The following is a 16,058-nucleotide window of genomic DNA, read 5'->3' on the forward strand; positions in this document are numbered from 1 at the left end:
GATATGCTCCACCCTTGGTCCGTGCCTGAGTTCTGGGGAGCTCCGTGAGAGATATTATTATAGAACTGACTCAGTTTTGGAAACAGTGGTTGCCATCTTGGTCCTCGGGCCCTCAGTAGTATTGAAGCACTTCTGTGTTCCTCTGGCCTGTTGTGCCCATTTGGTGCCTGCTCCTGGCTGCTTGCCACACTCCAGCCCCTCAGTCTGAGAGGAAGAATGAGATGCGGAAGATGTGGAGCAATAACTAACTTAACTCAATTTTTGAGCAGAGTTTAGCCAGCCCTAGGCTCATAGGGACCTTTATTCACAAGCATGTTTGCCTTTATCCTGCAAAATATTAACCCCATTTCAATTTTCATCAAAAGGACAATGGAGGACTGACTGGAATTGCCTTATCTGAAAATTCACAGGATGTTATCCCTTATTGCAAACATAACCTGCTGGCCCAGTGCTTGTTGCTAGCTAGACTCCACCAAGAACGCCAGGGTTCATGCAGAGTGGAGCCTGTTTCAAGAGAACAAATAGCTTGAAAACTTAAGTTTAAATCCTTTCCTTGCACTGAAAGGAAAAAAAACCCACAATCCAAATTTTACATGCTCATTTTACTATCTTGGTATGCTTACGTGCACCACAGTAGTACAAATTGTTGCATCAGGTAAAAGTCAAAGACTTGAAGTATAATTTCAGGCTGAGGCCCAGAACATGTTATGGGAAATAAGGCTCAGTTGCCTCTGTGCAGCATGTTAAAAAGTGAGGAAGTTCTCCATATGCAGAGTGCTTTTCAGAAACACTGATATTACCTCTTCTGGTCTATATTCGTTTTGTTTGTTTGCTGCTTGTGAGCAGCATGGAGAAAATGCGAGGAAGAAAATGCAGTTAAGGATTTGAAAATACCTTCCTATGTTAAAAACCTGTCATTTTCACTGCTGACTTGGAGATAAAATCAGAGAGATGGCATTAATTACCTGCCCTTGCAACCATGAATATAAGTGTAACTTCACTCAGATAAGAAATCCTGGTAAAAGGGAAAAGTGTGTGGACTGCTTAGTCAGTAAAAGTGCTTTTATAAATATTTGCAGAATTGGAGATTAAAAGTGCAACTGCTACTATGACCATGGAGTCAGTCAGATAATTCACCAAATAATTTAAATTTAGTTACTTTGTGCTTGTGGAATACTTGTAAACTGTTCTAAAATTAGTATTTGTAAAATCATATGCACAATATCTGCAGGGAAAGTAGCGGGGAAGGGTTTTAGCCAGGTTCATGAATAAGAGGTCCATAGACAAAAGGGAATGGGTATACATGTCCTTATATGTTTAATATGGAAGTTCTGTATGTTGGGGATGCAAACAGTGGCCATGTCTGCATGTTCTTCTTCCTTTCACAGGATTTCAGGATTTTCTGTGTTGGAAAGCATCTTTGAAGGTTTCTAATTCAACCTCTTGTTCCCCAGCAGTGCCAGTTCTGAGATCAGAACAGGCTGATCAGGGCTTTATCAAATTGGGTCTTGAAAACCTCTGAGTCTGCAAAACCTCCATGGGCCACTGGTTCTGCCTCTTGTCTGTCCTTATGGTGAGAAAGTAACTCCTGTCCAGCTGGACCTTCTCCTGGTACAACTGATGCCCTTTGCCTCTCATCCTCCAACCACATGACACTAAAGAGTCTGGCTCCATCTTCTCGATGCCTTCCTTGTAGATGCTTGGGAATGCTGTGAGGGCCCTCCAAAGCAGTCTCTCCTCCAAGATGAACAAGCCTCTCTCCCTTAGCCTTTCCTTATTGGGTAAGTCCTCATCCAACAGTCCCCATCAACCTGGTGGCCTCTGCTAAACTTCCTAAAGCTTGTCTATAGCATTGTGAGGTCCGGATTCAGTTTAATGAGTTCTAAGTAGGAGGAGATAGCCTTTCTCCTCAGTCTAGGGACTGGGCACCTCTTCATACAGCCCTAGATACATTGTTAGCTTCTTTGTTGCCTGGGCACATTGCTGGTTCGCTTTCAGCTTGGTACCTACGTACATCTCCAAGGTCTTCCCAAAAGAGCTTCTCTGCAGACAGTCTATCCCCAGTCTGCAGTGTTAAAATGGGCTCTTGCTTCCCATGGGCAGGACTCCGTTCTTGTTGAATTTAATCAGGTGAGTGTTGGCTTATTCCTCCAGCCTGTCCAGGTCCCTTTTGATGGCAGCCTTGCCCTTGGGATTATCAGCAGTTTGATGGCAGACAGAATTTAGTGGCTAGACTGGTGCATAGGACATTATTTATGTTTTTTTCCTTATTTATGTGGGTTTATTATTAAATTTTTGTGCTGCTGGATTTGTCACAGTTTCTTTTCAGTGGAATAAATAACAGCAAGTTTCCTTGGTGTTATTCACATTTTGAAGATGCCCCCTTGTAATGGAAAAGAAACATAGAGATGCAATAAGTATTCCTACTTAGGCCCACTGTTGAACTCCTCAAACCGACTACCTGGATTGGATTTTCTTCTCTCTGCTAGAGAGAAGTGTTCCAGGGAATAGAAAAGTTCCAAGGAAAGATCACTTAACATGCAACTTGGGTATAAAGAAGCTGACTTGCCCCTACCATCAAAATCTATTGAGAACAGCCTGATCTTATGGAGGAACACTCTGCTTTTCATGGCTTTTTTTCACAGCATGGAGCTCCTCTATAGGTCAGGATCTTCTGCCTGCCATTTCTGCTTCCCTCTTTTTCTTCAGGAGACCAGGAGTGTACTGGGTGGAGGGAAGGGATGTTCATATCTTCCAGGAGTTTCTTGATCTAGGTGAGTTAAAAGGCTTTGCAAATATATCATGTAGATGTTGTCTGTGTGCAATTTGGAAGTTCTTAGATCAGTAGGGAAGAGGTAGAGAGAGTATTTTCTTGTTCAATAGACTCCTCACTAGACACACAAGGCTTTGGATATCTCCTCCTTCAAAAATCCCTCCTAGGTTGAATGCTAAAATGAAGAGGGAGAAGAGTAAACAATCCCATCTTCCCCTCGACCTTTTACTCACTGATACACAGTGATCTACATCAATGTCACCTAGTACTGGCACAGAGTGACTTTCATGTATGCAGATAGCTCAGAACTTTGACTGTTCACATCTTTCAGTATCAGAGTTCATTTGCATCTATAACTGCTTGCCTTGATGATTGCACTGTCACATGCCTGGAGTGGTCTGCAGTTCCCAGTCTGCATCACCTGGTTCCTCTGGTTTATCTTCAGGGCTATCTCCAAGTAGCATGCCTATGAAATAAGGTTATAAAATGAAAGGTCCCTCTGCTTTTAACATGGATGTGCAACTGCTATGCCCAGAAGACAGATGAGTTCTGATTTCACTTTTGATTTTTAATGACAACTAACAATTTAATAAGGAAAATTATTTAAAAAATTTATAATAGCTCGCAATTTAGGGAAAGAACTGTTCACTTGCAGCTTTTCTCTGAACATCCTTACTCCTCATTTGAATCTGGTTAAAAGCTGTTCTTGAAAGTTTGTCTGCTCTCAAAACAGACCCCTAGAACTTCTTGCCCTTCATTCAGTGGGAGTTACCCAGATATCTCTGGGAATAGTGAGAGCTGGATGGACTTTTTTTTTTAAATCTGGGCTTTTTGTGTGGTAATACAGGGAGAGCGGAGAGTGTTAAAACCAAATTACTTAACCACAGCCTGCCTGACTGTTAGGAAGGATCAATCATAATATGGGAGAACAGATCTGAAGTTACAGGTAGAGAACTACTTTCATTTGAAAGTAGCAGCATTAAAAAAGAAAAAAAAATAAAAAAATTAAACGTCTGAAATACTTTTAGAAAGACAGAAACAAATGTGAGATCTAGTACTCTTGCAAGGAATTGTATCAAACGCTTCCAAGCAGACAACATAATGGCCTATTAGAGAAACACAGTGTCACTCGTAGGTGGCTAGAAGTACAAAGTAGGAAGATGATAGCGTCACTAAATGCTTTTTCTAAATTGCAAGGATGGGTGTTCCGTGAAATGTTTTCTGGCTGAATAGAGATACAAGTGCAGATAGATGGGGGCAAGAGGAGGCAAATAGGCTGTTTTCCCAAAAAGGCTGTTTCCTGTACCTTAATCTTTGTTCTGACTCAAGCACCCAAGGATTGTGGATTTCTTACTGAGGCTTTAACGTCATTCAGCTATGAATAGATACCCTGTGAACATAGCACAGTGTCCATGTTTGTTTCTCTCTCCCTTTCAAGTGGTGTCCAGAATGCTATAATATTACTATCATTATGGGGGAGAAAAAAAAATAGAGAGAGCAACAAATTCTGTTTTCTGGTATATGGGGGAATTTTTTAGTTCTCTTATTCTAATGGCACTGTGGAAGATGAAGCATATCTATAAGCTGTGCTGCAAAATGCAGTGTAGCTTGGGGATGTCTATACTAATTTTAAAGAACTCAACTTGAAAAATCAGGAGTTATCTAGCTGTTATTTTACAGTACTCTGCACTGACTAATGTTGTCGTGTTATTAAGGCAAACTACTCATCAAGAGTTAGCTCAATAAGCGTATCACCTTAGCAACCAGAATATTAACATACTACAGCAACAAAGATAACCAGCTTATACTTTGACTTCAGGCATAAGAGTTGATAGGTTGTAGTGCTGTGCAGGATTGGGATGAAAAGTAATGGTAAAGCTAAAGAAGAACCAAATGTAATATTTATTGTGTATCTAATGCTCAGGCAGTTCTGGCTACTGGAGTGATTTCAAAGTAAAAAAAGTAAAAATAAAACATGAGCCAGAATATATGGGCAGATCACTCCACATTCTCTTTCCACTTCTCTGCCTAACCTTCATTAATTTTACATTTTATTTCTTCTTAAGAAAAACCTATCAAAAGCTTTTTAGTACCCCTTATTTTTTTCCTGTAATTCATGCATTTCATCCAATATGTAAAACATTGCATAAATTGAAAATACTTTTAAAGCAGCAAAGATGTAGCAAGTGGCAGATATCTGGCAAAACATTATCTAACAGAACAAACTGAGCACTTAATCTGACTGACAGGTAAGATCTAGTTTAATTTTTAGATGACTCAGTATTTTTCTATATATGGATCTGAAGTAGTGAGAAAACAACTATGAAATGCAACATTGCCATCCAGGGTAGACCTGATTCACCTCTTTCACTGCTTGCTGCAGCTGTAGGTACACTTCACGTTACTTCCTGAATCCAAGTGTGCCCCAAATGTATTTTAAATGAGACACTGTCTGAACTGAAAATGAACAACAATGTCTAGTTCTGGACACTGTTGCTTCCAATGCAAATGACCTGTTATTACCATCTCCAGCTTTGGCCCAGAAATGTGAATGTGACTGACTTCCAGTCATGTAGGATGCAGAAAACTACTTTTACTTCAAACTGATATTTCTAATTTTGAATTCAAATTCAAATTGAAATGAGCGTGAGCAAACCCTAGAGCACCCAAATGGCTGCTCTAAAGCCATATGGAATAGCTCCATAGAACTACTCTGATGATCAACTGTGAGACAGCTTTATGTATCAGTTCTGTTTTGCCCAGATCTTCAGAGCTATATTGTAAAAAACTCGCTCTGGCATCATATCATCACAAAAAAAGTCTTCATTTTTCTCTATGAAACAACTCTTTGTTTATACAGACATTATAGTTCTGAAGGCTGAGATCATGCCTGTAATTTCATATAAAGAAAAATAAAAATGTGATGTTTATTTTTTTTTTACGTTATTGCTTGTTCACTCCAGTCTTACACGCAAAAAGCGAGTCTTAAATTCTGTTGTTTGTAGTTCTGTCTTGGTTTATGCCATAGGCACCTTAACAAAAACCAGATAAAAATTATCCTGTATGTGATATTTATGTCATACATTTAATTCTCTTTTGGCAGCCTCTTTACTGTTGTGTTCTGGTGATACCCACAGAACTCCAGGGAGTTTGACAAACCTGTATAAAATCATCAGTAAGGTGCAGATTTCCACACACAGAAGCAGATGATAAACCAACTAGCAGTTCAGGGAGACAGGCATCAGGAAATTACAGCAGTGGCAAAAATTAAACACTTAGTGCCAGAGGCCCAGTTTCTTAAGTGATGTGAAGTTCTACATGTGATGGTCACTGTATTATGAAAAAAACAGGAGGAAAAGGACTGGATACTCCACATTACAGTTGCGCTTTTAAAACAACCTGGTCACTAAGACCTAAATATCCTACAATAAGATGTCTCACAGTGGTTAAAATGTAACAGGTACACTCTGCTGGCAATTTTCATAGAGGTAAAATCTCCTGTTTTCATTCAAGTGAAAATAAAGGCTAGGGAGAAAAGTTTGGAGGAGATGGTGGGGGGAGGGTGGAGAGGAGTGAATTGCATTTACTTGATTGTCAGGGTACAGGGAAGGAATAGAATTTGAAGGACTAGTGCTTCAGATTTAAAGCTGGCCTTCTGATTTGTAACTCTGGAACCAGTATGAGCCTTCATCTAGCTTGGATGCTTTCTGTAATGACATTCAGACCATTAATTCAATGGAAATTCTCTGCTTTATGCTAATCCCATTAAAATCTGGCTAAGACTAATTGAACCTTTTATTTTGGGTTCAGCAGAAAGTAAAATCCCAGATATCTTGGACTTTGCTTAAAGCTGAACAATGCTGCATTCTTGAATAAACAGGATATTCCTTCAAGCATGATGGTGTTAATTTTTTGTTGGGATTTTTTTAGAACTTAATTTCATCAATGTGCACTGCTTAATTTTTTTCTATTTCCTCACCTAGTGCTCATCGGGTGGTTACCAGAAGAACTGTTCCACCGTTTATGGAAAAGACAGGCATCTTAATTCTGAGGTTCTAAACAGCTTTTCTGCCCACGGCCTGGAAACAGAGAACAGAGTATGGACCAGCATAGCTGTGATTTTATTGCTTTCAGTTTTACAGAGGCATTAAAATTAAATGCTTTATAGACCATCTTAACATGAGTGACAGATTTGCTGAAATTACTGCCTGTTTCCTTTCCATTTAATGAGTTCTATAACCTTTTGTATGTTCCTACTATGACATCTCTTCCTTGTATGAATGTTGGGCTTGCAATGAACCATGAAGACTTGGGCTCTCTATATTAACCCACGTTCTAAAAACAATAACTCTTCCTGAAAGATCTCAAAGCCAATGGCATGTTAATTAGTGATAAAGAACTACTTATATTCCTGTGAGTGTCACTTAGGCTATTTGACAAAGACATATAACAGCTGTCAGAAACTCCTTAGAAAGTAGTGTCAGTTTAGTAAATGATGCTGTTGGTTGTTTCAAACAGTTTCAGTATTAGAAAGCTTGGGTATTTCTCTCCCACTCACATATCTTGTACTCAACGATCTTGTGCTTTTCCATGTGGTTAGTTTGCTTTACAAAGAAATTGCACGGGGAAGTCCAAGTCCACTTGAAATTATTGTGTCCTGAGAAATATTATCCTGGCATCTCTTGATTGCAGAGAAAAAAAAATGATGGGTCTATATCAAGTTAATCCTGCTGCCAATAATTGTCTATAAGCACTGAAAGATTCTCAGGGGAAAGTGAGATAGAAAAATGCAGAAAAAAACTCCTTGATTTTATGGATGACTTCAGTGGTTTTTTTCCCTAGCAAGAAGTAAGGAACTGCGGAAATAGGTACTTCTTAATCAAAGTGAAATCCTACAAGTCCCTATAGTTGAAAAAAAATTCAGTAGGCCCGCTAAGTTGAATAGAATATTGATTAAGAGTTAATCAGAATTAACAGGACATTTTGACTGTGTCCTCCTCTTTTTCAGGAATAGACCTCCTCTGGAATTGTGGGTGTATATGATAAAACTTTGTTTAAAAAGTGTACCCCCTGAAATTCATAGCTCTAAGCTGAATCATGAATTTCTGATTGCCACTGGCATGGATTTATGAATTCATTATCTGCATTTAATCATAACGAAAAACTCTTAATCTGTGTGATTCACAACTTCAGCTTTTCATCATAAGCTAAGACTGATACAAAGAGTGCAAAGCTAAAATTCTTGAAATAATAATCCTTTGAGTGTTTGCCAGTGACAATGGTTTGCACTCAGATTATCAGCTTAGCTTAGTATTTAGTAAGAAGAGAATGCTTCTTTGCATGTTCTTTTATTAGAAAATTAGTTGCTTTGAAACGTGATTTTGCTTGATACCTGTTCTTTTTACAACATTTCCCCCAGTTTTATTTAAAAAATTAAAGATACTCTATCTAATCGGGTGGCTGTCTCTAGCTGTGCTTTTGGAAATAATTCTGTTTTCACATCTATTTCTTCTTTTATCTCTGAATGCATGCAGTTGCTGTCTAAAGTTCTCATGCATGCTAAATGGAAGATGTGTATCTGAAGGCTATGAGTCCCAATAGGATACATTTGGAGCCTAATAACCCTCTGAATTTGCCTAGCAAAAATGATACGGTTTACATATGTTTACCATTGCTCTGATTCTGTTTTTTTCTTTCTACAGCATTAGGAAGATGTCTGTAGTTCCTCACTGCATGGAAGAACAGAGACTCTTAATCTTTTCTACAGTCCATCTGTGGTAGCATTAGATATCTGCCAGGCTGTAGGGACCTCTGCACAGCATAGCAGAGAGAGAACCAGCCTGAGCTAGCCCAAAGATCTGTTTGCTCCAGCATCCTGTCTCTGATGGTGCTAAAATGTCAGAGAACAAGAGCAGAACCAGCTCAACCTTCAAACATTTTACAAGCAACAACACTGAATACAGGAGGATGATCACATCTTTTGACTGGCTGGTCATGCTGTGTTTGGACTCTAGGCTGCCAAGGCACACTGCTGACTCAAACTGAGCCTGCTGCTGACCAGCACTCCCAGGTCCCTTTATGTACAGCTGCTTTCCAGCCACTCCTCTCCCAGTTTATACTTCTGGCTGGCATTACTCGGTCCTAGGTGTAGAATCTGGCATTTTAACTTGTTAAATTTCATTCCATTAATTGTTGCCCTATGCTTCAATCTGTCTAGATCGCTGCAAGCTGGTCAAGAGGTGATTATCCCACTGTATTCAGCATTGGTGTGGCCTCGTTTTGAGTACTGTGTGTGATTTTGAGCCCCACAATTTGGAAAAGGATGTGAAAGTTCCTGAATCCAGAGGAGTGCAACATAGCTGGTGAAAGGACTGGAAGGAGTGTCCTGTGAGGAGCACCTGGGAATTTTGGTCTTGTTTGGTTTGGAGAAAAGGAGGCTGAGGGGCAATCTGATTGCACTCTGCAGCAATATGAGGAGGAAAAGTGGAGAGAGAGATGCTGAGCTCTTCTCCTTGGGATCCAGTTGCAGGGTGGATTGAAATGGTTCAAAGCTCTGCCAAGGAAGGTTTGGACTGGACATCAGAAAGCATTTCTCTACTGTCAGGATGGTCAAACACTGGAACAGGCTTCCTGGAGAGGTGATGGATGCCTCAAGCCTGTCAGTGTTTAAGAGGCATTTGGAATGCCTTTAATAATATGCTTTAACTTCTGGTCAGTCCTGAAGTGGTCAGGCAGTTGGACTAGATGATCATTCATCTATATATAATAGATCATTAGGTCCCTTCTAGAGTAGAAACAGCCTGTTCTATTCTAGTCTCATTGAAGTCTAGTCTAACATTTTTAGCTTAGGGGTTCTATGCATTTATACTGCCTCAGTGGATTTACCCATGAACTTACCAAGTCATTTTTTCACATTTGTTGTAAAATTTTAACATATAACACATATGATAGTACATTCTATATTTTAACTATGTGCTATTGGGAATAATCAGACCCTTCTGCCCATTCTAGACTAGGTAACTGTCAGCTTTACTGAAGGCCTGCAGCCCTCACATTGAGAGGAGCAGGGAACAATCAATTCCTTTCTATCTATTCCTATCATTATACACAGATCTTACAGACCTCTGTTGTGTCCTAATTTGTTGCAGTTTTTTTTGTTTGTTTGTTTTTCTTTTAGAAGCCATTGCATATTTTAAATCATTATCACTGTCCTTCTCTGAACCCTCTCTGGAGGGAAAAAGAAGGCCAGTGTTGTATATGGTGTTCAGCCATGATCCTGCACAATTTGAGAATGATAGTATCCATCCTGCTATTTAATCCTCTCTGAGTAATACCTAGCATTCATTTGCTTTTCTGACCACTACTGAGCACTGAGTTGGTAGTAACCCTAACAGCACATTCTGATGGCTGGAAACCCATTGTTCTACGTGTGAACATAGGGATGTTTTCCCCATGTTGCTTTAACTGTCATAAAGATACTTTGTTTCTCAGCAACTTCATGAGAAGGCTCAGATGTGGTTGCTTTTGTTACAGGGGCTGAAATTAAACTGTAGGAGAAAATCAGAGTGGAATCCTTAAGGGCACAAGAACTGAGTTTAAGCTGGTTTTATATTCTGTAATCACCAAGGGGTGTCATATTATAAAGTCTCTATTTTCCATTTGTTTTTTTCCTCTTCCAAAACTCTAAACTTTTGTTATGCATCTGTGACACTAAATGCTGCCTATGGGCAGCTGTCAATCTTTTGCTGCATGTTTGTGCATTAAATTTTATGTACTGTTAGACGTGAAATGGTGTCATTAAGAGTAAGCAGTCTTCCTCTCTAGTGTATTGGATACAAAACAATGAGAAACAAGGAAGGAAAATGTGTATTTAAAAGAGACACAAGACTTAGGCTGTGCTAGCAAAACCTCTGCTTGTTGGAATCCAAAACTCGGCTATCAGCAGAAAAGAAACTAATAGGATTATGTAGCAGGAGCTAGGAGAAACTCCTTGCTCTGAGGAGCTTCATCACAAGACCCCTTAATATTTAGCTATGTTTGATTGTCCTGTCTCTTTCAGCAAGATAAGAAAGACTTTGTGATGCTGATGTCAGACGATGTAGAAACCCTTTTGTTCCCTTTCCCCCATGTGGTCCTCGCTTCAGGAGAGGACCTGAAGCAATTACACCTTATGTCATTGCAATAGAGAGTTGTGTAACCTCTAGTTAGCATAACCCGTCCCCTAGTTCTTCTTCATTAACATATCCCACCCACCTGACCCTTATATTGTGTATCGCGTGTTCAATAAATATTTCAGCTTCTACCCCTGACCTGGGATCATGTAGTTTTATTGACCACTTACAAATGTGTTCCAAGAGTAGGGCCAAGAGCCTCAGTCTCTAATATTTAGAGGCTAGCCATCCAGAGCCTTTGGCATCGGCAGGAATAGCAGCGCTTCCTGTCCCCATAGTGGTGCATGGTTGAACTGGAAGACAGAATGTGAACAGAATTTGTCCACGCCACAGCGGGACTGCAGGTGAGCAGTCATGAACTAGTTAAGTTGTTTAGGATAGATCTTGAAATGTAAAATTAGGGAATGGGGGTGCAGCTGTCTTCTGATCAAAGCCACGCTTATTCGGTGATGAAGCACCTGCTTAAACAGTATGGCTCAAAGACTGATGAACAATCCTTGCAGGCTCACTGCAATCGGAATGATAAACAAGCATCAAAAATTCTCGGGCCATGGAGGACAGTCTTTGAGACTCTTAAAAAACACTCCTCCAAAACTAGTGATAACCATCTTGACTGTTTGCCGCAAGATATGGCAGGAGAAGAAAGCGCTTTCCCCAAACTGTCATTAGGTGAGTTATCTGCACCATCACATAGGGAAAAGGGGCCACAGAATGGCAGTTATCCCTCTGCTCCAGCACTCCCGAATGCATCTAAAGCCCTCGCTGCCCAGGACCCTAATGAGAATCACTGGGATCCAGGTGGCGGAAAACCAAGAGAGCCACAGACGGCCAAAGTAGTGTCCACGCAGTGGGAGCAACCAAGAGGTGACGGTGAGCTTCTGACGGCACGGTGAGAGCATGGACTGGGATTAGCGGCAGAGGCTCTGCATGCAAGACACATGTATCCAACATGGCACTGTGGCATTTCCAACTTGCGCACCACACCACCATGGTGGGTGGAACCGTGATGCAGCCAGGAGAACTCAGAGAGCTGAGCGAGGCAGCGGGGTGGGAGCATGATGATGTTGCCCCTGCCCGGCCCTGTCGCTTGGACAGCCCCCGGTGAAGATGGCGAGGGCAGTGGATGGGGTGGCGGGGCGGGGGGATTCACGTCAGCGGTGGCATCAGGTCCTTCAGTGTGGGGAATGGCCCATGGGGCAGTGCGGAGCAGTGTGGGGTGCGGCCCTAGCTACTCCTAATGATGCTCATGGCCCTGCCCGCCGCCACCACCCAGTCGCCTGCCTCTTTCCCCAGCGATGTGAACAGGTACAGCCTCCACCTGCCCTGCTTCAACCTGGCTGGGGGCGCCCGCATCTCTGCCGCCACTGCGCCGTAGAGGATCTCTACTGCAAACTTGTGGGGAGCCTGGCAGGCGGAGGGGACACAGAGCCGTGAGAGCTTGGCCCCAGGGAGCAGCGGAGCGGTGCCACCCCTCCCTTCCTTTTTTCTTTGCAGCCTGAGTTGACTATATTAAGGGCTGTTTTTTGTTCTTTTGCAAGCTCTTTGTTCATGTGCTAATTAACTGACTGTTTCAGTTTCTGCGTGTGTAGGGCGGGCAGGGTGCTGCCAGTGGAGAGATGGTCCGGTAGCCCCCCCTGTGCCCCCAGCCAAGATAGAAAAACGGGGGGGGTCGGGGGGGGGGAAGGAAAGAAAGCAAACAACTGGAACGCAGCAAGACTGACTAAGACACCCTTCCATAGCTAATAGCCAAAATTGTTTTCAGATGCATGCCTGGACATAGCAAAGATTTTATTAATTAGCTCAGATACCTCAACCAGCAAGTCTTTGTTTAAATAAGTGATGATGTCTAATAATGTAAACAAATTCAAGAGTAACCTTGCTAACTGTTTTCTAAATTGTTCATCTAGATGGCAGTCCCTAGTAGAATGAAGTTTTTGTATTTGTGACAATTTTTACTAGGGTTTGCAATAACTATGACAAGTTCTCTTTAGATCCCAAGCAAATTAACATCGGCAGATGAATATTTGCTTTGAAAATAGGGGGAGTGTATGTATTACCTCTGAACTATAGGAATGTTTATGAAGAAATTATGTGTTTTTTGAATTTTAAATTGAACACGAGGCAGAACCTGTTTTACAGGTTGTATTCTCATCAAAGCAGTAATTCAAGGACCAAAGAAACACATAGTTAGATATTGTTATTCTAAGGGTAAGAAACAAGAACACCAATTTCTCATTTCATAACCAGAAGATACAGTAAAATAAAACTCAAAAGTCTGTTTGTGTGAGAGCATGGTGATGGCCATCATGTATGAAAGTTTGTGGGAAAGCATGTAAATGTGTGAATGTATGATCATTGGTATGTTCTGGTTTGCTCAAAAAATACAGAAACCACATTATCTCATATATGCATAAGCACCCTCAGATAAAAAACAGAAGACACATGATCCTGAGTTAAATGCAGTTGCTCATTTGCAGAGGTGTTTAGACTGAATAAAAGTTTTCAAGAACAAACCCTGTATCAAAAACACTTCTACCCCCAACCTGGGATCACTTAGTTTTTGACCTCCACAGGCTACGGCAGCCCTTTTTCCTAATATTCAGTCTAAACCTTCCCTGGCACAACTTGAGGTCATTTCTTCTTGTCCTATTGCTTGCTACCTGGGAAAAGAGACCAACATCCCCCTGGTCACAACCAAAGTGATGTTGCTGGGATACTGTCTTGGTTTGAGCTGCTCCCCGGGGAGGGGGCTGGAAATGGTTGGTCCCAGCTGAGTTTCCACTGAGGGACCACTCTGAGCTGTTTTTTCGCCCCTGTGAAAATTAGATATTACAACAGCCGTAAGTTGTTGGCATTTATGTGTGTGAGTGTGAGACCATGAGGTGAGAGGAGGGAGGCCTCCGGCCCCTTGTGGGAAGCCCAGGACAGTGTATTAGCTGGACCGGGTGCCTGTGGCCAAGGCTAGGGGGCTTTTTTCTCCCCCACTGCCCAGGAGAGGCAGTGGCATGGACTTAAGACTCGGCACTGGAGCCGAGCCAGGAGATGGGCCGGGGGTGGTCTGGGTCTGGAGAAGCAGCTGCAATATGCAGGGCTGGAAGAACTCTAGGCAGAAGAGAGAGAGAGAAACCTGCAACCTGGGAGACAGGCCAAAGGGCTTGGAGGAGGTCCTACATGAGGTTTGGAAGAGGGCAGCTGAAAATCAAAGGATGAGGAATGCGGGGAATGGCCTCCCCTTGTCATGTGGCAAGTTGAGCTGAAGCTGCAGCAGCTAAAACAGAGAGAAAGCCAAACCAGCAGGCTTTTTCTGGGTAAGGACTTTTGGTGAAAACTATTTGGGGTAAAAAAGACTGAGTGAGACCCAGAAGCCTGCAACCTGGAGAGTGAGAGTGAATATCTTACTCTCTGGGAGGAAACCTTCACAAACCTCAGGGAAAGAACTCAAAAGCTGACTCCCTGGACCTTTTGTGATGAACACCTGATGATGCAAGTGTTTCCCTTTCAGCTCAGGAGGAGACCTCAGCAGGAGCTGAGGGCTGGTGGGGGTGCAAGAAAATCCCTTCCCTAATACCCCAATAAGAGAGAGACTTTTAACTATCGCCCTGAAAACCTCTCCTGAACTGATGTGGGAGGGTCCAGGGGTGGTAGGGATTATTATTAATACTGTGTATTTATTTGCTCTTTAGTTTCTATAGTATTTAGTGTGGTAGTAATAAATTGTAATATAGTTCCCCCATGCTGAGGTGTGCCTGTCTGAAAACTTCTCTTTGCTGTTGAGGCAAATTGTGGGGGGAGCTTGGAGATTGGATTTTTGGGGTCAACCCCTCACATTTTCTGGGAAAAGAGACCAACATCCCCCTGGTCACAACCAAAGTGATATTGCTGGGACAGATAATGATTTTAAGAAAACATTGATCTGCCTAACTTGGGGGCTGTTTCCCTTATATAAACTGCCCCAACAAACGCAAGATGACCTCGGGACCAGTGATGACCCAATAGCCCAATCCTGCTGCTCTTGCAAAGGAGATAACCCCTTGCAGTGACAAAGAGTGGAATTTTTAATGCATGTGTAATGAAACTATTGCAATGCTCTTGGCTGTGAGTCTTGCACAAAGAAGGCCATAAGTTTGTGATGTGAATTTGTATTATTACATAGTCTAGTGTGTAGAAATAAAGGATTGAGATTGTAATGGATATTTCTCTAAACTGTTGTGACCTTCCAGGTTTTGTGTTTTTTTAAGTAAGATGCACGGAGCAGTGGAGGCGAAAAAGAGTAAGGAGCAAGCAGCAGCTGAAAGAAACCATTATACACTGACCCCAGCCTTCAGCACCACTTGTTACCTCACAGAGGGAATTGAGAGAGAACTGAACATAAGTTACGGTAAAAACAAGAGGAATTGAGACTAGAAAGGGGGGAGGAGAGGTACTGGGCTGAAACTGAGCCTAGGGAAAGGAGAAGAAAAATGTTTCCATAAGGGTTTATTTGTTTATCGTCTTGGGTTTTTTCAGTACCCAAATCAGTAACTTGAAGTTTGTTAATTGGTACTAAATTAAGTGAAAATTCTGAAGTAAATACTATCTCACCCACAGAAATGGTGTCCATTCCTTATTTTGCACAACTCCTGTAGTCATGGACTACAGGAAAAAGTGGAGAAAGAACTCCCTCCCCACTCCAGATTTCAAGGACTTAGCCCTGTTTCTCTTTTGGTTTTCTTTCAACTCTATATCAGAGAAGGGTTAAAACAGTGGTGGGGCAAGAATGCTGGTTATATAAAGCAAATGAGACAATAACATTGAGAGATCACCACACGTAAAAGTATTGAAAGAACATAAGAATGCAATAGGGAAATCGGTTACAAAAATCTATTCCCCATAGTATTTGTCAGCTTCAGTTAAAAACAGAGGATAACAAGTGATGTACTGGAAAACATACAGTCTTTGGGTTTAAGGAGACAAGTAAAACTAACTGTGATAGCAAATAAATTGGTTAAAGTCTAAGAGACTCTCCCTCTACTGTTGAGTTGGTGCATCAAATATAAACAAATAAGAGAGAGTCAAAGCTCCCTTGCTTAGACTAATGAAAAGATTCTGATCACCAGCAAGGGATCAGGCCCTAG

General features: G+C 41.6%; 1 long non-coding RNA gene across 1 annotated transcript in view; it reads left to right on the forward strand.

The window, feature by feature from the left end:
- Positions 1-11,349, forward strand: part of LOC135416922 (uncharacterized) — a 37,028-nt gene extending 25,679 nt beyond the window's left edge. The window contains exons 2-3 of the long non-coding RNA XR_010431813.1: positions 6,757-6,870; positions 8,476-11,349. This is a non-coding gene — a long non-coding RNA (uncharacterized LOC135416922). The remainder of the gene's footprint in view (positions 1-6,756; positions 6,871-8,475) is intronic.
- The last annotated feature ends 4,709 nt before the right edge of the window (positions 11,350-16,058 follow it).

This window comes from Pseudopipra pipra, chromosome 1 (assembly GCF_036250125.1).
Source record: "Pseudopipra pipra isolate bDixPip1 chromosome 1, bDixPip1.hap1, whole genome shotgun sequence".
Taxonomy (NCBI): domain Eukaryota; kingdom Metazoa; phylum Chordata; class Aves; order Passeriformes; family Pipridae; genus Pseudopipra; species Pseudopipra pipra.